This window comes from Anarhichas minor, unplaced genomic scaffold (genome assembly GCF_050575085.1).
Source record: "Anarhichas minor isolate MPS153535 unplaced genomic scaffold, ASM5057508v1 ptg000010l, whole genome shotgun sequence".
In the NCBI taxonomy this organism is placed as follows: Eukaryota; Metazoa; Chordata; class Actinopteri; order Perciformes; family Anarhichadidae; genus Anarhichas; species Anarhichas minor.
Genome location: NW_027466456.1, coordinates 6256058 through 6280163, shown reverse-complemented (window position 1 = coordinate 6280163; position 24106 = coordinate 6256058).

Here is a 24106-nt window from a genome sequence, read left to right as displayed (position 1 = left end):
GTGAGCACAGAAGCATCATCGCGAGGGGGGCCTCTCTGCTCTGCTTGCACACGGTCCCGTGAGCATGGGCTGTGACTGCTCAACACTCACTTGTCAAGTTGGCTTTTGAGACTTCGAAAGGCGGGGATGGAATAGAGTAGATAGTGGCTGATGTCTCCGCCACCAATGATGATGATCATCATGCAGCCTGTAGGCCTATTAAGGGATCATAGAGCTGAGGGAACATAGACACGCTCCCGTGAAGTGTCGGTTACAGTCACGGGTTAATGCAGTCTCTCTCTAGTTATCTCAGTCTATGGTAGACGCACTGAGAGGCTTACAAAAGAGGGTTTATCCATGAGGAGCAGTCGTGCTGTATTAATTACCTAGCAGGCAGCACCATTAATGATCAGCGGCGTCTCTTTTGTTGGCCAATGACCCTGTCAGCGTCGGCTCCCGGTGGCCCAAACCAGTGAGATGGCCTCAGCCTCAACTGTCGTGATATATAACCCCAAAACATCCAGTTCACTCTCATAGAAGAGAATAGGCAAAGGGGATAAAAAGAAATGCTGGTACTATTTTTTTTTTTTTCAATTTTCAAAATAGTTATTATTATTAATTGACTCATTAATTGCTTGTTGCAGCTCTAGAATAAACAGTTGATTTCAACACAAGATATTTATTGTTCAAACATCTACGCTCATAGAGTAACAGATCGAATGAATATAAAGCTCATGAGAGATGATTATTGGTGTCATTATTCATGTTGAGATGTTGCCTCGTAAGGGTTTAATTACAGAAGATATTATCGGTTGCATTGTGAAATATTGCCTGATAAAGATAAAGCATTAGGATGTATTGAAACAGAACAATTTATTCACTGTGGTTTTTCCACCATAGCGTTGCTGTAATGATGGAGGAGGGGCAATTATGGAAGATATTGGATGCATTTGTCTTCCATGATTTGTCACTGATAAATAAAGGACAGGAGAACCTCTATTGATTTTTATTATGGAAATAGAATTGCCTCGACTTCCCTCATCCAATGGAAAAACAATAAACTGGATGAAAGGAAATGAAAGCAGTTTCATTAACTAGTCATCAACGCTCTGTAGACGAGGTGAGGGCTATTTGACTCCCCAATCTCTCGTCATATTAGGACGATATCGAGGGAAGTACTGTTTGTTCTCTCACAGAGCAGCAAATTATTCATTTCTTCCAACAGAGTGACAACATTGACATGATGTCCTCGTCAACAAATGCACATGGCCCCCGTTTCATCCTCATGTCTCTCTTTAAACCTCCGTCTCTCCTTGGCACAGCCTCGCAGACACAAACAATACCACATGTCTCGAGGTTACACGGTTCATTTATTCTGTACACAGGGTTGCACAACGCGATGTGAGTTGTGTCCCTTTGTGCTACGCAAGAAAAACAAACACTTTGCATTTTTGATTTGATGCAAATATAGCAATCTTAAAGGAATAGTGTGATCTTATCATCAACTCTTTGCGAGAGAGAGAGAATGTCGACCCATCAAAATTAAACAACCACACATTTTTGATCATCTGTACACCAGCATATTTTCAAGTTTTGTATCGCTGTTTAATGGGAAAACAGACACTCTTGAATCATCAGAGTTTGTACAATGCAAAAGAAACTTTTTCCACACAGCTCACATATTCTGTTTTTAACTGTAGCAATTTAAGACGCGTGGCTTTAAGATACGTGTGATATAACATATGATTCAAGGCCATACTTTTCATTACTATGCAGTATAGACTTATGCATTACTGGATCTTAATAAGATCAATAAAGACTACGGAGTGATGAAGGAGAAGGATGGTGTGCTGAGATGAACTGTGGACGTGCGATCAATCAACCCTGAATTCCCATGATAGTGAGGTCATTGATCTGAGAAAAGCACAGGTTTTTTCTTTCAGGCAACGTACAGCCTCCTGTACTGAGACGGAGCACTATTGCTCACATTTATGGTTGTAAAGTATGTTACTAGTACATGCAAACTGCAGAGTGGGACGATGGTGATCCCTGAGTAAACATCCAGGGACGTTAAAGGCAGCTAAGGGGCTTTAGTGCTATTTCATGAACACGCCTTTTTACGGTTTGTTTGTCCTTAAAGATCTGACTTCTAACAGACAGCCTCAATTTCCTGTTCAGCCAAAATCAGCGGCAGGCTCCTCATGCCACAGCGAGCATTGTTTGTTGTCCAGATTAATCAGCCTTGATAAGAGATGGGGGGGGGGGGGGGGGGGGGGGTTGACAGCATTCCTTGAGGTTGCCATGGTGACTCTGGCAGGCACCAGACACCTGTGAATTAACATTAGCGCTGCAGCAAAGGGATCTTAATTAGAGACGCAGCGAAAGAGCAGGACGGCCGTGCGATACCCTGGCCCCTTATCAACGTGCTGCTCCATGAAATCAAAGAGAATTTGCTCTGAAATGAGCAGGTGTCAGACAGAGGGAAGGAGACACAAAGAGAATGAGTTTATTCACACAAACTCTGGTGGGTTTGAATGTAACCCCGGTCCTCAGGACATGTTTAATGCGGACTGAGGGGTGAAGAGCTATCGTACTGGCTGAATCTTTATTTTTAAATGTCTCCCCACATCTGCTCTATTCATGTATTCTGGTGAAAATGGATGATGCCGGTGGAAACATTAGCACCTCTGAGCTCTCACAGCTACTTCTGAAATGTGTTTTTATTTGTTTTTGTTGAACTACCGGTGCCACAATGACTTCCACAGAGAGTGTCATCACTTACAGGCCCAAACAGACACATGGAACTATTCGGAAATTTAACATTTATTCAACTCTTACAGCTGACTTGTCCTGACCCACATATTCTCTGTTTATGCCTTTCAAACTACGACACACAGCAGTGCAGTGTGTGTGTGTACAGTTTATTCGTCAAGCCCCAGGCTAAGTTCCTGTGTTTTGCGTGGAAGCCACCTGCTGATTAAAGTGAGTACGGTGGCAGACCACCTCCATTCTGCTTTAGGTGACGAGCCGCTCCTCTGTGTTTAGCTTGGCTTTTTTTATTCACAATATTTCTTTTGACTGTTTAATTGATGGCATTAATCGGTCAGACGATTGGCAAATTTTTCATGGGCGCAACCCACATACTCAGCTGTGCTGCTCATCCCAGAAATGCATGTTCCTTACAAATGGGGCACCGTTTGAAAGGTAACTAAACAGGCTTTCCAACGGTATAAAATTCATTGCCAAGAAGCATTGTTACAACAGAGAAATAATCTACCAAACACTAATTTCCGAACTTTTTGTTCGATGTTTATTTAAAATAAAATGCTCCTGGTATGTGTGACACATATCTGCACTCATTTTGTTTAGTTTGGCACACGTTGCACGTTATTGTTGTTTTGAAAAGATATGCAGTGTAAAACTCTTTATTGCCAAATATTTGAACTTGTTTTGTTTAGTTTTTCACAGGTTGCAGTTTATTGTTATTATCTTAGAAAGATATTCAGTGCAAAACAGGTGAATTGCAGCCACAATAAGCAATCTTTTGCCAAATATTAGTTATTTTTTGCACAGATTGAACTTTATTTGCATTGTTCTAACAAAGTGATTGCACATTGTATTTGTTTTTGTCTGATGGAGCAATCTGGTTTACTTGAAAGTGATTGCAATTTTCTTTATTCTATTATTTGAAAAAGCACAGATGGAGGAGTCACAAAATGTTGTTATTTCAATAAAAGTTCAACATGGACCATTTTGTTACAATTTTGTTGGGGTGGTGGGGCATGAACATTTTTCTTCCTCCAAAGTGGGGCGTTTTCATGTAATTTGCCTGCATTGTTTTGAATTTACAGACCCGCTGAGCACTGATCGTACTCTTCTTCTCCCTTTTTTTTAACCCCTACTGTATCCTTACTATCATCTGTCTTTGTTTGTCTCACTTTTGTTCTCGATGCAGCTGCTGCACTCCATCCATTTTAGTCTTTATTGGCTCTCCACCCATTATTAAAAAAAAGATCTATAGACGTTATACACGGTTGAGAGAAGCCCTCGGAGCTACACCTTATGGCTGGTGGAACGTATATTCAGCAAGGCTGCCTCACATGCTTTACACCAGGAGTTAGCTTACAAGGGTTTAGATATGCCTGTAGAAGAAGAGAAACATATATTATTATTATATAAATATTACTGTTGTGTGATGTTAGTCGTCACAATTGTGATTTAGTTTGCTGAGCCAGCAATGAGCCTTGAGATTAAGCTCAGTAAAAATGTAATCAAAATCCTTTTCAAGAGTAAAATCTCAAAAAAGAAAATATTATTGGATTTTCAGGATTGGCATACAAAAATACTTAAGAAATTGATTTTATGTATACATTTCTTTTGCATATATTGTTAAATATGTGCACAATATGATCTAAAAGGGTTAAAACAACAATTTTCATTTAATCTCGACTTTAAAGGTGGATTTTGATTTGTTCCTCAAACACTGATGTTTGTAATTTAGATAGAAAATACCAAATTTCTACGGTGCTTGAAAGCAGACAAACTGTATAATCTTATTCAAATGATGTTCGTCTCACCTGAACCTGGTCTCGATTCGTCTCGGATTAAAACGATTTGATTTCAGACGCTTCAGTGACGTATTTCCTGACTTGTGTAAACCCAGCCTGTTTAAAGAAAGGCAGCAGAGAGGTAGTTAAACTCTGAGAATGTCTCGTTTACATCCGTCTCATTCAGGTGGAAGTTATTCCCTGCCATTTTGTGGAATTTCTTTCACAGTTTCTTTTTCTAATTTTCACCTATGAGTCATTTAATGGATTGCAGATTCATTAATTTGCTTCACAGTCCTGCTGATCTCTCGACGGTTTTATACTGTAAAAGCTTTGAATAGCTAGAAGTATATATATATATAGAGAGAGTGAATATCACCGGTGTATTCAACGAGATTCAGGAGCAACATGTATGCTGTGTCATCGTCTCCTGATAAATAATTCATCAATATTATTGTTAACATTTAATTTACCAGAACATGAACTCGCATCCGCTTTTAGTCCTGCTGAGGTTCACAGTGACAGCAGGTGAGTGGGTGTAAGCGGTCAGAGTTAACTCAGAGTCTTACTACTTTTACCTTCTGTAGAAAAACCAGAGGTTTGAGACAAGAGAAGGAGGTGAAGCGTTGGATTTACACACAAGCGAATGATGAATTGTCTCATATTATTGCCTTATTAATTACTTGTGTTGTGTAAATGTCACATTGGTGCCCCTTATTCTGCGTGTCACCTCGTTTAATGAACAAGTAAAGGAGTTTTTTTTAATTCACACGAAAGTAGAAAGCAGCGTTGTTTTTGAATGAAGCATGAAGACAGACGGACTCTTTTTAAAATGTCTTCAAACACCTTAAAAGGTTGAAGGTTCTTATTATTCATTTGTGATCGTAATAGCAGCTGATTGAAAAAAGTGGACAGATGTGCTTTTTATATGTATGTAAATGTGGGATTTTTAAAAGCTTAAGTGCTTTTATAGAAACCTCGCTTGCTCGTGGTTTTGAGTTGAACAGTGCAGAATATAAGTGCAGAATATATATAAGTGCTGAGAGATTTCTTAGCGTGGTTTGTTAGGCGTTCTGATGTTATAGGAGCTGCATCAGGGGGATTTTTTATCTTTTATCTTTTTCACAGCGTAAAATTTGTGTTCTGTGCAAAAGTATTCATGAGAAAAACAATAGTTTAAAAAAATATCTCGATGTGTGAATCAATCGCACAAAAGAATACGGTGAGTAAAGGTCTTTAGTTTGTCAGACAGACAGCTTGGCAGAAAGCACCAATGCTTTTAGTCACTGTCAGTTTTTATAGCCGAGTTGTATGAGCAGGTGCAGGAAACGACACTTTCTGCCAAAGAAATTGTCAACAAGTTGTTCAAAGCAATTCATCCTTTGGTTGACGCTGAACACAACCTGTTTCTCATTCCTCAGTCGCCTGCCCTGCCCACATACATTTCTGGGCAACGTGTTATTAACTGTTGACTTGCTTTGTGTGCGGCTGGGTGCAGCAGTGCAGGCTGGTGATGTTTGCAGAGTCGACGCATTGCAGCGACACGGACAGGGAAGACCAACCAGCTACAGAGGGAAATAAAAGACACATCTGTGACATAGAGAGGGGTATAGAGACTGAGACATGTTGTGGCTGGTGCTACATGTAGCATGATAGGGATGTTAATAATTAACCCTTCAAACATCATTTTCACTGATAAATGCTATCAGTTAACGCTTAAAAGAAATGTTAAAAATAAAAAAACGAGCTGAGCAAAACAGAGAAGAAGCTGCTTGAGGAGAATAGCTGGTCCACACCTTAGGTGAGCCTGAACTGAAGTCGTTGCTAACTTCAGGGCTAACTGCCTTCACTTTAATCAGCAGGTGGCAAGAGAACTAGACACAGCATTGGGCTCCCGTTCACTCCTATGAAAGTTGCTCAGTAGCGCATGAAGCCGAAACATCCATGGCCCCATAGAGCAAATGCACGGCTGCTGTCTCGGGCTCATTTCGGCTCATCCACATGACTCAAAGCAAAGAAATGTTTGCTATTTTCCAGCACAAAACTAGCTACACTATCTAACATGAACAACTGAAGGGCAGATGAATTGTTTTTATCATCATATAAGAATGTCATATCAATTGACTAAAACAAAAAAATCTGAGAAAGAAACTGCGGTGTACAATAATTGCCTGATTTTATAACAATTTATAACATTTGTCAGCGACACTTCCGTGATGATGTGGGCTTGTGCCGTCGGGCTGAAGAGAGCCAAGAACAGATGATGAGGTGTTGTAGATAAATGAGGGCCGGTGATGATGATACGAGGTCCAGACGCTGGCACTGTGATTACCACAACAAAGGCTCTAATTGAGAGAGCAATAGTGAATAGATGCTCGAGAAAATCAGCTGTACCTCCGTCATCTGCAATTGACATGCATGACGTATGCCATATTCATGCGAACAGACTCGCATAAACACACATCAATACCAAGAAATCATTGTTTTGGCCTCTAAATATAATCCAGGCTTTGGTGATGATAATTTGTTGCATTTGTTTGTCAGTGTGACAGCAGAAGGATGAAGAGCGAACATGACAAACCAGTCGAGACAGTCGGCCGTCATGTGTCTCCAGTTTCCTGCTCTGAGTTGTTAGAAGAAGCGTACGTTAAGGTGAGCAGACACTCACAGGTCTCCTGACAGTTTGGAGGTCCTTCCATATTAAGTTATTCAATTATCCGCAGCAGGAGCATACAATAGCTTGTTTTCCAACAAGTTTCAATATATCTCAATAAACCTGAGACCCAACACACAACAAACCATTGTGAACCACTGAGTTGAGTGCATTGTGTTTGCTTTTAATATGCGGTCCTGTGAGATTCCTGGAATCAAATGAGATTTATGGTGATGCAACAGGAGTGAGCTCACATTCTACACTTACAAGAAAATTCCCGCACAGATGAAATGCTTTTGAAACAACAATAATATCTGAATATTGATCTGTATCTTTGCAGTGATTGGGGCTTTGACTGGATATCACTTTTATTTTAAATATTGTACGGACATTTACAGTCAGTCACATGTTATCCATTTAGTGCGCTACATTTTAAAGCAAAACTATACAGTCTATAACTTAAATGTGTAAAAATGTGTGCGTTCTTTCTCTTAAAGAAAAACAAAAGTTAGATTTTTTTAATGAATTTAAAGATAATGTACCTCTCCCACCCCAACTTCGGAACCCATCAGCTATCAGTCAGACAACAATTCATCCTCTGGGGACAACGGCCAATATTTCGGGGGCCTGCGGTCGATTGTTTAAAGTCCAATAAGCAACTTGAGACGCAAGAATGGAGTTGAAAGACGTCTACGTCTGGTTTGTTTCACAATAGCCAGTTTACAAGCTAATTTTAAAATAAAAAGCTAAATCTTCATCAGACGCTAGCCGATGGGTTCTGACATTGCATTTTGGCCAATGTGTTGCCCGTCTTTTGCTCTCCAAACAGACTGTTTACCCGTATTCAACCAAAGCTCGCTCAAATTTGATTGGTCAAATACTACTCGGACAACAAACGGAAGCCAGAACTCTTCCGATACCACAATCTTGTCCCCGAATATTAATGGATCTGTTTACAGAGATTACTCCCACCCTGACTTCTGTTTTGGCTGCTACAGCCTATTCTGTTAAAAGTACCACCACTTTAGAACGAGAAGGAAGATTACCACCACAACAGCAACCCTCCACCGGAGTGTTGAGCATTACCAGTAAGAAGAAAAGAGTATGTAGTATAGAGTAACCCTTCAGACTGGTCTAACATTGTTATGCATTGGTTACTTTGTTGAAGTGGGGATTATATGTTTCTGTTACTACTGTTTGTCGCTTTAATTCAACATCTAACTTTCAGAGGACGACTGCTACCTAAGTTAAAGTTTGTTTTCTTTTAGCGGAACCACAGTAAAACTAGATTACAATTTAAATTAAACGCTGAGTCACCACTTACAGGAACCACACAAATTGCAAGACGTTTCCAAATTGCTTTTATTAATTTGTCAGCCCATAGTCACACACTAGCAGCCACCAGAGTAATTTAAATAAATAAACGTGTGGAGATCAGTTTGATCGTGACGTTAGTAAGTCACTAGCTGTATTGTATCAATGGCTGGAGATGTAACCCCTGCAGAGGCGAGACCCTTATCTTTTGATAGTCACTCAGTCAGTGGGCTTTTGGTGAGTAATGCCAGCTGTTAGCATCTACATTTAACACATAGCAGCTGTGGGCTCAGATGTTTTTGGTTACAGTAATTGGATCAGCCTCATGCATGACAAGAGTACAACCTATAACTGAAGTCACAAAGTGACACAATAGACACTAAAAAGGAGTGCCGTTCTTGCACTCCCCTCTTAGGAAAAAGTACATGTACTGTCTGTGACGTCACCTCTAGGTTTCTGAAGAAACACTTCCAAGCATGAGCTGCTCTCAACTCAAGTTGCACAATGGGTACCTGTCAAGGAGACGGGGGGGGAAAAAAGAACTCCTGCTTATTCATTCAGTCAGTGGGATGGGAAGTGTTCATGTCATGGTAACTTCACAGGAAGGGATGTTTTTCCCTTGAATGCGTCACAGGTAGGGTCGATTATGGCTCATTATAAACGGCGAGGGAACAGTGGTTCGGGTTGGACTCGGCTTTATTGAAACATCAAAGCAGAGGACACTCGCTCTCCGTGACTCTGTGTTGCTTCTATTTCCCACCAACTTTATATTCATCTTTTATTTTACATTCAATTTCGACCTGTGTCATTTAGCTTCTTACGGTTATTGATGAGAAAATGTGCCGAGTCCCGACACTCGGACAGACGACTCGACCCTGTCTGCTTGCAGTTGAGGCAATTCTATGACTTTCAGGAGGAAAGCGAGCAGCCTCCCTGCTTCTGAGTACGTTCGTTCGTTCGCTCGCACCGGGCCGAGGGCAGAGGAGCTTAAGTGTATTGATTGGTCACAGAGCCGTGAGAGGCACAGATAGGAATCAGACCTCCAGATGCATTCGAGGATTGAGTGTGATGGCGGTGATGGAGACGGTCTCAGCTTGCTGTGTCTAATTTCTCTTTTTTGATTACAATAGCCCGCCACTACGGTCCATGTGTGATGATGCACTGCGTCTGTGTTTCTGTAATGGACTGCTGATGTGTCCAAGGTGTCCCCCCCCCCCCCCCCCCCCGCTTTCTGCCCGGCAAATTGATGCATGAATTATTCAATGCTTTTATTTCGGGTTTGCATGTTTGTTCCAGGCTTCAGCGTTCTTTTGAGATGGTCTAATTTGTACTATTACAGATAGTCTGTCGTCATCCCTCATCTCACCAGGCGGCATGAAATTAACCTGAAGCAGAATGGGAGCAGGGAGAGACGACGAGTTGTTTTGAGACCTAATTGCTCCCTGAACTCCATGTAAAGGACATGCCGTGTTGTTCTACTACTTTAGGCCGGCACAGGATGTTGATGTCCACAAAAATCTTTAACACATGCTGAGATAAATGGCAGCACATTAGGGGCTCATTTGTTTTTCTCAGAACCTGCTGGATGAGACAATTTGATGTCTTTGCATTAACCTAAATAATGCAACAATAGGTTTTGATCATATTTGATTATGACATGTTATATATATGTATATTGTTCAGCTTAATATGTGCAAAACATATCCTTTAGTCCTAAATATTTAAAGCGACACCAGGCTAGCTGTTTCCCTCTGTTTCCAGTCATTGTGCCGAGGTGAGCTGGCTGTAGCTATCCAACTCTCCCCCAAAAGCAAATAAGCTTCTTCCCAAAATGTCAAACTGCTCCTTTAAGACCCATAGATTTTCAAACTTTACAGACGGCAATGCTCCCATTGATATTATACCTTCACCTGTTGCATCTCTGATTTGTCTGCCTCTTCTTACTCCATCACCTCCTCCATTTCCTTCCTTTCTCCGTCCTCCTCTCTCCTCCAGACTCGCCTGGTCACATGGTCTCTGGCTGCAGATTTAGGGGAGCAAAGGGATTAGCTGTAGATTTGCTTTTGCCTTTTTCTCTGCAGAGCTGAGGGCCATGTGCTCCCAAAGAGCAGACAGACAAGGGAGTATAGATTTCCTTTGCAACCTGGCTTATTAAAGGAATACTTCACCCACATAATGACCTGTTCTGTATCAATTACTCACCATGTGTTACCTTGAATTCTTGAAGGAAACCAGTTTTTCTTGGATGCCTCGATGGTCCACTGACAATCCGTAATGATAGGGTGGGTTACTCTGCTTGAGCACCCACATTACGGCTCACTTTACACTGCAGCAGCTTTTTAAAATGCACTGCTTAAAGGCGATGTAATGCGCTGTAGCCTTCACAATTACAAGCACCGTTGATAAAGATGAGCAGGCAAGACAGCCGACACTGAGAAGCACAGATAATGAGCTGCACTTCACTGTGGTATCATGTATCATGTATTGGAAGAAGCTCATCAACTGTGTTATCATGGAGTGCAATAACAATTCTTAAAAGGTCACACTTTGCGGCACCCTTGCAAAGCCAATTGAAATCTTAAAGTTTTAATGAAGAGTGCATTACCAAATTCAGCGTTTCCCTGCGACAAGATAATAGCCGATTAATTGACTTATCTGATTTTTCCTGCTCCAAAACTATCGTCATTATGTCGGCCTTTAAAAATCCACTATCGGTCAACCTTTAAATCCAATCTTCCGTTCTGCACAATTTCATGAATATTTTATTTCTCACGTTCACTCACACGGTCCATATCTGCCATATCGTGACTATTGTGCGACTCAGCCTGAGTGGCCTTGTTCAGCCCTCCTGCTAATGATCTTTAATAATGATCTCCGCCTGTTTTTGGTTTCAGCTTGCTGTCTGCACCCTTTTTGGACTTGTTTGCCATTGCTGACTGTTACTCAACCTGTTTTTGAATGCTATGAATATTTGACTGACTGCAACGGACTGGATTGTTGCCCGTAAAGATGTATGAAAGGTAAATACGATGATTTATTTGCTGATTCTGCTCAGTCTGGCCAACAGAGAACTGGATGCAAGTTATTTTTCATTAAAAGAAACGTCCTGCCATCAGTTATAAATACACAGAGTAAAAGACAGGACAAACAACATACTTCAGGCTTTTTTTTTTTATTGTCTGTGGCAAAGGTCTTGCTCAATATATTTGTGACCTCCGTGGCATGTTTGACGTAATAACTGCAGCTCGAGTGGCAAAACAAGAAACTCTCAGGACAGAGGACAAAATAGAAGACCTGTGCGAGTTACATGCAGAACATAAAATACCAGACAGATAAGAAACGGAAGGAGTTTTAAAGAGTTTTAAAGTTTTAAAGAAGAACATGTTCTCTGGTTTGGTTCTTGATGTCAGGGTGTCTTAGCTTTGGTGGTTTCAATCAGTTGTGTTATCCAACGTGACCACGGGGTGAAATCCAGCCTGTGCTTTCTTGTCGGTGGCTTTGATGACGGTCCATGCAGACTTTAACCGAGGATCTTCTGGGAATCGGTGCAGCCGCTCCCTTTAACAATAGCACCCAACTCTAAAGTCAGGAGGTATTCAACCCTCGGACCCAGACTTAGATGAGAATGAGAGAAACGTACTTTTGTTGAATTAGCAAAAATAATGTGAGCCAAGCACCCTTTTCTACTTTTGTTTTTCTTTCACACAGCACAAACTCACACATTCGGCTACACAACCAATATACTTCAAAAGAACAGATGTAACAAAAGTTGATTTAGATTGAAGTTTGTCATCTGCCTAAATGTGCTTTTAAAGTGCTTTAAAAAAAGCAACAGGTAGCTTTTTGTGTGAAAAACAAACGCCGTGACTACCTCAGTGTTCCTCTGTCGCGTGTGAAGTAATCCACCTGCAGATATGATGAATACCTGCAGGCAGATTTTTCATTAGAATCCAATATTCGTCTCTCTCTCTCTCACACCGGCCCTCCTCACCCCTCTCTCCCCCACAGGGAGCATTATCTCTCTGTGCTCTCAACCTCATCCTCCCTTCTTTGCTCCATCTCTTCTCCCAATCCCCTCTTTAATTTCACCCCTAGTCTGCTGGCACACACACACACACACACACACACATCCCGTCTCCTAACTGCGTCATGGCTCTCTATCTGTAAATTACATTATACTCTCATGTGCTCACTGTTGACTGTTGCCACAGCTACACCGTGTTAAGATGATAGTTTACCATAATGACAGAAAAAGTTACCAGAGACAAACTTTTTTAATAAAATATGAGGATCAAACCTAAAAATAATTAGTTGATGGAAATAAAGAAACCACAGGTGGACATAACAGTGTGTGCTGCTACCCGCTGCTCATGCTGAAGCTACTTCTCTCTCATTGTAAGTGGCTGCACTAATGATGAGTTTTATAATTATAATTTATAATTATAATTATTATCAAAATACATAGACCATCCTTTGTCTGCTTCAGAAATGTTTAGGTAAATAGCGGTGCAAAAAATAAGAATTTGTTAAATTTCCCAGTTGAAAGTATTCTTTAAAAATGTGAATTAATGAACTATGAATTAATGAAGCTTTGAAATAAGACTCTAGTTTGAGGGCAGTTTTCCGTACATTCCTTTGAAAAGGTGCAGAGTACTTGAAACGAGTTAATCATGAATGTCCATAGAGTCACAAGCACAGGGCTCTTTAGTTCTATATGTATGGAGTGATTTAAATGCTGTTTGATGACAACTTAGTTTTTCCTTTAGTTAACAATGGCCAAAGATCTCAAATCTCATCAGCTGCTCCAGCTGTGGAAAATAAACCACAGCTGGAGCAAATTCAGAGAACTCCGTTGTTGCAACTGGGAACAAAATATTGCACCATAGCTGCTGAATGAATCCTAAAAAACCCAGAGTATTAAAGTGAACCGGTTTTAAGCTGCTGAATATATTTTCGGGTTTCTACAAAGCTTTAGCGACACATGAAGAGAATTCTAAGCTCTGTGGTTTGATGTTTATTATTGTTTTTGTCGACACAGTCTCGTATCTTTTTGCATCAGATATTTTCAAATGGAGTTATCTTTTCATGATTCAAACGTGTTAGAAGTCCTCCAACGAACAGTTGTCTCAACATTAACTCTGCAGAAAACAAACCATGTCCTTAGACACCCGAAATAACTCCCTCCACAAGCACAGGTGCATTTGAAAATGAGAAGGGATCGCCTGAGAGAGCCTGCGTCACCGGCTTCTGTAACTCAGTGCAACCTCTCCTTCAGCGTCTCTCACAATATTCCTCTACATTTTAATAGAGAAATGCATTTCCTGTTGGACACCAGGAAAGACAAAACTCATGTACTTTGCCATGACCACAAAGCACTGATGAATTAAAATATAAAAACAACTTCTGTGTGTCCTTAAGAACCCTGCGGTTCCTTATTGAACCTTTTTTTTTTTTTTTTTACGGTGTAGTCGCGTCTCTTGGCTGTGTGTGTGTTTAGTGTGTCCTCCAAATTGCCCCACTCAATGAGCTGTGTTGATGGTTCATTTGCTCTGTTTGTAAAGGTTTAATTAATGCCTTTTAAATGCCTTCCTGCTCATGGGCACATAGTTGTTTAATTATGCAAAGTGCTCCGAGTCTGGAACATCAAATTCCTTTATTGGGCAAATTAGGTCCAGTTTTTATACAGTATTGTACATCACTATTAGGATGATTTCTTCCGATTGAGCATGATTTTATTAATTCATCCCACTGGCTTGTTTCTTTAATCATCAGCTGTGAACAGGAGTTCTCCCCTCAATATGGAAACAGAGCTTCACTGTTTCTCCTGCAGCACTCGGATCGTGCTCATCTTGTTGCTCACATCTCTAGACCTTTAGTCTAAATATTCTCTTTTATTACAGTCCAAAGCCCTTAATGCTGTCAGTCTGTCGTCTCCTAAGTCTCTAGTTCTTTGCAATTCATGGCCCCGTGCTACTCTGCTGTTGTCTTCACTGCAGACAGCTTCCTTATGCTCCAGTGCCTGACTGATAACAGGGAGAAAGAGGGAGACGGACACAGGTGGGGGGGGGGGGGGGAGGGAGAAGCAGAGAGGTAAAAAGAGGTGAGGTTAGTAGGAAAGATGGGGTGAAGGAAAATGAAAGAGCAAAACGGAGAGACACTGGACTAGACGGAGAAAGGCGGACAGTCGGTGCCGTTTGGTGAGAGGGAAGAGAAGTGGGTGGACAGGCTTTGAAGGAGGTGGGAGGCAGGTGGAGGAGGAAAAGCTTCCTCGCTCCTCATTTCCAATTTTATTACCCGTTTTATTCATCTCGGGCGACTCGTAACGATCCTGCTCCTCCTGTGAATTTAGAAGTGTGTATCATCATTTGGCTCTAGTGTCCCTCTCCTGCTCTGAAAAGTTGACATGATATCAGTCTTTGAGGCTTCTGAGTCAACAAAGGGTCAGTATTTGCATTGTTATGACTCCGTTGATTAAGAACGATGGGCCCGGAGCTGCTCTCCTCTCCATTACCTGTCTAATTACACCTCTGATGATGAAGGAGAGAAGAAAGGAAACCTCGTTATCTCTAAAAGCCGAGTCGCTCTGGTTTGGAGCAGCAGCGTGAAAGGATTAGACCAGGACTGTCACTTTTCTGGGAGATTATTTCAAAAAGGAACAATGACAGAGCAGAAACTGGTCAGAATGAGATATTAACCATTAAATACGGAACCGTAACAGCGTTTTTCAAATAGTTCAGGGGCAAAATATGTAACATGTTACAAGCTGAGAGGCCACATATTTTCAGTTTTCCATTTTTTGATCAAATTGATTTTGAATCCATTGGAAAAACAAATCATTTGGTGGTATTGAATAAATGTGGGCCATTAATTATGCATTCACCTCGCACTGTTAACCATCACTGTTCTCACATATATGATGAGTAGCCGGTTTTAATAATTCATGTATTGGTATCCTTATTGACATCGGTGATACTGACCCTCGTGTTGTGACCAGTTTGAAACCACGTTTTGTGTTATCGCCTACCCCCCAATTACAATGTGGATGTACACATAAGAAATCGTAGCTCAAAGCAATGGTTCCATGTTTTGGGAATTATGATCTTTAGCTTTTCTGACACAAGGTTTGATGAAAGGATTGATATATGTGTGAGATAAAGTGAGGTAAAGCTGTTAGCAGCCCGTGGCTAAATAACAGAGCTAACAGCCAACAACGTTAACGGAGTTTGCATTGATTTACAAAACGTTAACACACAGCCCTGCACAAAACATATTTATGATAAAACAGACCACACATTACTAGAAACAATCTTCTATCTTGCGTTCTATTGATAAAAACAACACTTTGTTTGGATGGAGATGCTGGTGAGCGAGTGAGGAGCTGCTGCTGTAGTTTGTGTGAGCGTGAGGGAAACACTGTTGAGATAAATGGTGAAAATTGGGCTTATTTTACTTATCCGCGACTGTTCAAACCCCCACAGCTGCAGCGATTTTAGTGTTTTGACGACAGTAAAGCTCATCAAGTGACGGAATCAGCTTTTCTGCCAAAAGTGCAAACTCCCCATTATTATCAGCAGAGAAAGACTCCTCAAATCTCATCTCCCCCAAAATGTTTGTTCTAACAAAACATGAACATTTTGGGACCCATCTTATTTTTTTTCTATTGTATATTTACTGTGTACTGTTGCGCCTTGATAAAGTGAAATTATTTTGAATCCACTTGCTCGATTAATCGATGACATATTAGGTAGAATACTTGATTACCAGAATAATCGATAGCTGCAGCTCTGATAGTAATATTTGAGCGCCCCGCCCGAGATTCAATCAACGAACATCGAATAATAAGAGTTCATGATACATCACTAATCATAGAAATCTGGTATGACAATAATTAAATCTTGACATCAGAATGTGCTTTTTCTTGTCACATCAAAAGCTCAGAGATCCAATCACAGCCATGGTAGCTGCTTTAATTGGCCTGAAGAGGTTTTTTATTGCACTGATAGAGAGCAGGACAGGAAACAGAGGACTGATGCTCTGCTGCCAGGTAAACACAAGAAGTCCTCCGCCTCTGGCTAGGTTAAGGATATCTGAGACGGGGAGGTACCTTTGTGGTCAATCATAGATCGTAAGGATTACATTTCACCCTGAAGTGAGAAGCCTCTTTATACTTGGTGCTTTAATCTGGGATCTCTCTCTGTGTGCTGCAGAGGGATTCAGCACTGCTGAACCCGTCTAAACTAAGCTATTCAGTGGCAGAGGAAACCCGACCCGGAGCTCATTATTCAACATTTGTAAAATAAAGAGGATTCATTGTGTCACGATTCACCATCCGAGGTCTCGGGTTACCCTCTGTCCTTAATTAAAATGTGCCATTGTTGGTTGGGGCCTGGAGCCCAGAGGAGGCGTTAGATGACGGTGAGAAAGTAGAGACGGCTATGAGTGGTTTTATGAGAAAAATAATGAGACGAGCAAGGAAGCATGTGTGACTTTATGCGCAGGTTAGTTTCAGGCACATGCATTATTGCACGTTGTACTTACTTTAATTAAAACATAGTGTTTTCAAGTTAAGAATGACTTTAAAATGTTTTTTTCTTATTTGTTTTCTGACATGATGTCGAATGCGTTATTGTCGGTTACACCTTATGCTCAGGTTCACACACAAGGCGATGGGCACGTCCCTGCAGGTCACACAGAGCTGCCTGGAAAATCTTATTACAGTGTTGTTACACGGCTAAGTGCTCCATAATGTCTTGCTTTGAAAGGTTGAGAGTGCACCACCCCCCATACTCTCCACTAATCTGAAATCTCACAATGTTTCTCTCTCACCCCACTCTTTTTCATTGTTACTCTTACTCTTTGCAATAAATCAAATAAACACACGACATGTCAAACTGTTGTTTTACCTGAAAATGCTGGAAAGAGTTTTCGGCAAATGTGTATTTAAAAAAAATCTAGTTTATGTAAATAAGTCTGCAAGTATTCATGTGTCGCAGCCCTCCACAGTATGGAAGAAGCCTCATCACAGCTCTGAAAGGTCAGGCTCATCCTCCTCGTCTTAAACAGCCATTAGTGTACAACGTCTAAATAGACCACCCAGCTCTGCACCTAAACTGATGCACGCAGGTCACAGCCCCTCTGTCACAGCCCCTTAATTCAGCCACACGCACACACACACACTTGTGTTGGGCTCAGTTGCAGAGAACCTTCTCTCGAGGTAATTACACCCTTATATTCATTTATTTCTGTAATTATACCTCCAGCAGACACTATGCAACGTGCCACCGAGCAGAGAGCCACTGAATCAGTGAATAGAATGTTTTCAGCCCTCCCGTGGAGCAGGGATTATTAAATTATTTTATTTTATTTTATAAAAAGGAAACAACCTCACTTGTTCTCCTTGAATTATACACTAAAACATGTTCAGGCCAAACTTCTATACAATCAGTCGATACATTCAAAGAACTTTGACTGTCAATGTAGACAATGTGTCTTCATATCCACAGTAATATACAGATCACTACCAAAATCCAAAATAAGGGCGTATTATGATTTTATGTGCACACGATGTAAAAAATAACTTTTTTTAGGACTTCAAGAGCTATGATATGTTATTCTATGTAGGAATCATTTCAGACAGGACATGTGCTTTAGCTTATGGCAAATTTCCTCCACTTATCATGAAATAAAAAGATGTATGCAAGAGGGTAGCTGTAGAGGTCAGGGCCGGAGCTGCAAGTCAAATTCCCCCAATGCCTTTCCAATATTGTGCTGATTATCTTGTTTTCATAATTTTTGGAAGCCAATATTGTTTAGCAATGGTTAGGGCTGACCCCAAATAGTCTATTTCACGATTTGTAATCGTTCTTACATCTGTGACACTCGGTAAGCCTGCCCTCCTCAAACCAACATGACATCCCTGAGCATCTTATAATATACACTAATATTTAATATACAGACATGTTGAAGCTTTATTATCCGTGATGTTCTCACATCAGCCTCATAACGCAGGAGTTTTTTTCTCAGCAGAAACAGTGCATACTGACAGACACTAAACTATATTTTACCTTTTTTTTTTTAACGCAGCGACAGACTTTCAACCAACCCGGAGAAGAAGTGGGTGATTAGCCGACATGACTGAGCAGACAAAGTAGAAGACGGCGTATACTTACATAAATCTGCACCGACAGAAGATCCAGTTAATTGCTCCGCGCTCTGTGGGAGGCCGGCACATGTTGGAGAAAAGCCACCGCGTCTGCCGAAATTACAGTGAACATCTGCGTTGTGTTTTCAAGACTCTCTCAGAGATATTCAGAAAAAAGACTGAGGCAGTATATATATATATATATAAACATAAATACACACAGATACTTATTCTCTTCTTAACGTTTGTCCGGTTCCACGGCGGAGAAACAGCTGATTAAATGGAACAAAACGTACTGAGGTCCACCAGATGAACATCAGCTCAAAGAAAAACAAAGGATTCTTGTGAGTTTCAGTCACTAAACTGGACAAGACATGAATATCTCATATTTTGGCCAAAGCTTTCAGGGAAGTTACAGTAATTCTTCTTCTGCAGTTCCTCTGCCATTGCGAACCGCATTTTGGTCAAAGGGGGAATATAGTCAAATCCTGTTGTGATGATTTTACTGACTTAACGTCACTCTGGTAACGTGGCGGCAATCTGGTCCTAAGAAACCCACACTGCTGTATACACCACACTGTGTATGTGGCCAGTATGAATGAAACTTTGTAATTGGCGTCATGCACATGTTCCAGCCTCCTGGTAACCGGTTCCCCACATAGTAGGGGTGGGGGAAAAAATCGATACAGCATAGTATCGCGATATTTTGCGTGGCGATATTGTATCGCCAAGTATCGATCTTTTATTATATAAACGATTAAAAAAAAATTACTAGAAAAATCAAATCAATTGCTTTTTCAGTCCACTAGATGGTGCTGAGTTGTTTTCTGGTGAGGTCAGCAAAGGTCCCGGGTCAGCGTGATTGGTAGGAAGTTGGTCAAAACAAAGATAGAGACATCTGGCCTCACAACGGGGTTAAATCTGCCAACAGTAGCCAGGCTCATGGGGAGAGTGCAGCGCATAACTGGCTCTCTGCCCTTGACGTCCACGCATCGCAAGTTATACTGAGTTATATAACTCTTATATCCTACTTATATAAGTTATAGTTCATATACTGAGTCCAGTTTGCATTTAGTTAAGTTGGACTATGTAGTAATACAAACAGTTGAGTTTGTCAGGTGCATGCAACATTTATGACATTGTTGGTCAGTCTGTCTGCTTGACAATCCTATTTTACTGCAATAAAAATGATTGAAGTGAGATGAACAGACTGAAAACTTTATCTTATTAGATAAAACATGTTGACACAGTTTTCCTTTGGGGACATAATTTGAAGTTGCAAAAAGTAATAAATCGCAATATATGTTATCGCAATACTCAGAATATCGCAGTATCGTGATAATATCGCAGTATCGTGATAATATCGTGACCTAAGTATCATGATAATATCGTATCGCGGGACCTCTGGTGATTCCCACCCCTACCGCATAGAGATTCTTTCATCACAAGCACAATGGTTCGCCGGCTTCTCCTGCACAGAGAAACACGTTTGTTGTCTCCAGGTCTCTTCCTCATTCATGACAGCAGAACGACGTAGGCCGAGAAGGTAAAAGGCAGAAAGAGAGGAAGACAAACAAAACCTCAGAGGGAGATAAACAGATGCAGATATACTAAAAGGAAAAACCTGAAAGAGGAGCCTGAAAAAAAGAAATGATTGATGTGAAATACTGCCGCCGTGCCGCCTGAGCCCAATTGCATTGCCATTACGTTATATAATCGCTGTAATGATGCATCATTTAGCATGCTGTAGTCCTGCTGTGACTGGTGAAGTCGCACCAGTCCAGAGCTCCATTATTCCATAACGCCACTTCCTGCTGCTGCTGTGGACCCGGACAAAGGACAAGAACAAAGGCCGAGTGTGGGCGCAACTTATTATCCTGAAGGCTGACGGGCAGCTAAGATTAGGAGCCGGAAAGACCAGGTGACAAAGTGATGATGGTGTCATTTCTGCTACCGTGTTCGTACGGAGGTCTTTATACAATGTATATGACTAATGCTTTCTGGTTTGATACAGTAATTTACTTTAAAGTCAAGAGGACAAACTGATCTTCTGACTGAATATGTGTGTTCAGGTTTTATTTAGTTTATCGGGTTGGTTGTTATCTCGTTGCTGTTGCTGGTGTTATTTTATCCCCGGAGTATTACTGGCATTCCTTGCTGAACTTAACGATGAAGAGAGAAACAATAGTTCAATATTTATAATGTTTGAACGGACAAAATTAAGTTAAATTCAAAGAGATGAGGGGGGGAAAAGAAAAGAGAAAGGAGCCAAATTCAAGATAAAACACTCTGGGAAGCTGTTGCTCATTAAACATTTACGTGTACATTTTGGTAACTTGAATCATCTTCTTTAATCTCTGCTGCCCGGTTGTGCTTTGGCACAGTGCAATAATGTGATGCCCAGGAAAATTGTTACCCGGGGATCCAAAGTGTGTCGCACATCTCTTTCCTGGCTCCCAGGTGGTAGAAGACGCTCGTGGAAACATCAGCCGCTGCGTACACACACCATCTGTCTCTGTGATTCTCATTACTCACCTCTGGGAAGGAAACACAGAACTCCTGCTAACTCCCTGAAGCTTCCAGGCTAAATAAGCAGCCACACACTGGAGCTGGCTCGCAGAAATATCACATAGTGGACGAGTAACCCACTTTACGGGAATCAGGAATCGTGTGACCAGCATAAAAAACATGGTTTTGAGAAGCTTAATCAACAGCTGGATAAAAACGTCAGCTAAAATCCCACTAGTGGCTTAAAAGAATACACAAAATAATACAATTTAATCCGTTAATCAATTTAAAAATAGTTGTTAATTGCAGCCCACGTAAAATGTGTTACCGGCTGCACAAGACTTCTCTTCCCCTTAAAATATATGATCTGTTCTTTTTATGTAAATTAAGGTAAAACGTGCGCCTGAAGAGCCAGAAGCAGTTATACATTAAATGTACATTTAAAGTGGTTCACTGAAGAAGTGTCGGGCTTTCTCCTCAGCCTGTAATTGAGCAGGACAGACAGCCGAAGCCGCCGTTGAAGAGTTCTCTCAGAGAGCTGCTGATCTGCGTTTCCTGCATGCACCGCTGAGTGCCATAATTACTTCTATCACATTTCAGGAGCCTGTGCAGCACTCACACGTGGAGAGGTTTCACTTCTGCTCAACCAGTCCAGTCCATTGCACATGCACGTCACAGGCGAATTACGTGAGGAACATGTAGACACCTTTTTTTTTTATTCTGGTACGAATTTAACGACATTTTTCCTTTCCATAACTATCCCCCCCCCCCCCCCCCCCCCCCCCCCCCCCCACCTCACCTGTGATACTGCCTTAGGAGCCAAAAAGGACGAGTTACATTTCTTATTGAATAAAGTGTACTCTTAGGCCATGTCCACACTACGGGATCGGGCATTCACATACTCTTAGGCCATGTCCACACTACTCGAAAACCATCTCCGTCCACACGGGCGTTTCAGCATCGTTTTTCGAGATGATCTCCGTCCAGACTAAAACGCCTGAAAACGAATATCACGTGACTCTTCACGTGCACTGCGCATGCGGGTGGGTGCCGATGTAAACAGGAAGTAGATTGGTTGTTTGGTTAAAAAAAATACGACAGAGTAATAAAGTAGTCTTTAATAATGAAAGGTTGTGTTTGATACTTAAGATCTTCTCTAAAATCTTCCTCTATAAACTCAAACAGACACATTTAAACACGTCACGGTTTGTTTCCTGTTTTATTTTGAATTTCCCTGCTACTTCACTTCCTGCCTTTGTATGTTTCCCCGCCTTTGTGATTGTCTGTCCCCTGATTGAATCCTCCTGTGTTTAATCAACCAACAGTTTTCTGTTGAGTTAATCGTGTCTATCTACTTGACCGTTAGCTAAACCCCCAGAACAGCGATTGTCCAGTCATAGCCCAATTTGCCTCCGATTCAGGGCTTTTGTTCGGCAAGCTCCAAAATTTGTCGGCACAAATTAGCTAACGAGCTAGCTATAGCTTATTAAAATCTAACAGCGACAGTTGTTCAACAGACGTAGTAACAGTTGTTACAGACTGTGCATATTAAAGCTAAACATAGTGATTCTTGAAGACATTTGAGCTACGAAGCCTTTTGTTTTTCAACCACCAGCTTCTAATTCTTAGACGTTTCTGTGAACTTTATTGAGAAACGCCTGCAGATTCTCTCTTATTTGCACATCCCTCCCCCACCATCACTCCAGACAAACTAGGTTTTTTGAATCCTTGCAGAGTAATACAACCAGCAGCTTTTAAAATATTTTACAGACTGAACTCTGAACCAGACCAGACGATGTATTCCCTCGGGGAGGAGGAGCGGGCCACCAAAACAAAACCTCTGCATTTAATCGAGCTAAGCTGCTGACCTGATGTGGATCTCACATCTCGGCAGCGTCTCCCCCCCAGCTACAAATATGTGTGTTTGTACTTTTCCATTTGATTCGGTGTCAGCGGTCAGGGACGATAATGGGGTAAACAGCGTATAGCTCACTGAGTGTCTGGCCAACTGGAAAAAAATAACTTTTTGGAAACTTTGCTGCTATGTATTTGCGTGGGAGGAGGAGGAGGTGAAGGAGACTTAAAATACATCAATGTCAATAACTGTGTGTGTGTGTGTGTGTGTGTGTGTGTGTTGTGCTGTAACATTGAGCCCCAAGAGAGATAAGAGCAGATGATCGTCAGTCTCTCTCTTTCTCTAGCTTGGTGCTCCATTAGATGAAGTGATTAGAGTGGCACCACGCAGCGTAAAAAAAAGAGGAAAAACACAAAAGCTTCTTGTGATGCACAAAGACAATAACAGCAGCTGAACACAACTTCCTTGTCTTTTCTATAGAAATACATTGGACATATTTGAGTATGTTGTTAGTAACAACTGATGGTTGAGTGACGGCGATCACATTGACCGTCAGATTACCACGTCAGACTTTACGGTGTTAAATAGAGAGAAATGTAAAGAAGCCTCGGCTGTCAGGGCTCTAAACTCTGGATCAGCTTCTGCGTTTAAACCAATGTGACGACTTCCTTTGTATTTCCACTTAAACTCCTTTCCTTTATAAACTTGCCTGTCTTTATTCGATTCCCTATTCTTGCTTGTGGGCAAATTTTACATTCTTTTTAATTCACGGAGAATTTGAATTTCCAGGAAATTTACCAACCTCAGAAATCCAATCTTTGGGGATTTCATGTTTTTCAGCTTTAATTTAAATGAGGAACCTTTTGTCTCCTTTTGTTCAAATTGTAAATTAAATAAAGTTGGTTCCTGAAATCTTTCGGGGGTAAAAGCTTTCACAATGCAGCATATTTTTTAGACGCTACAACTAGAATTAAGCACGTGAAGTAACTCTCAGACAGCGATGTGATGTGTTCATGCTGCGACGCCGCCGCGGGGACCCGAGCAGCCTTCAGTGCTTCACGACCTGTCAGTACGGCAGAGATTCAGAGACACGTACTAAAAGTAGAGCC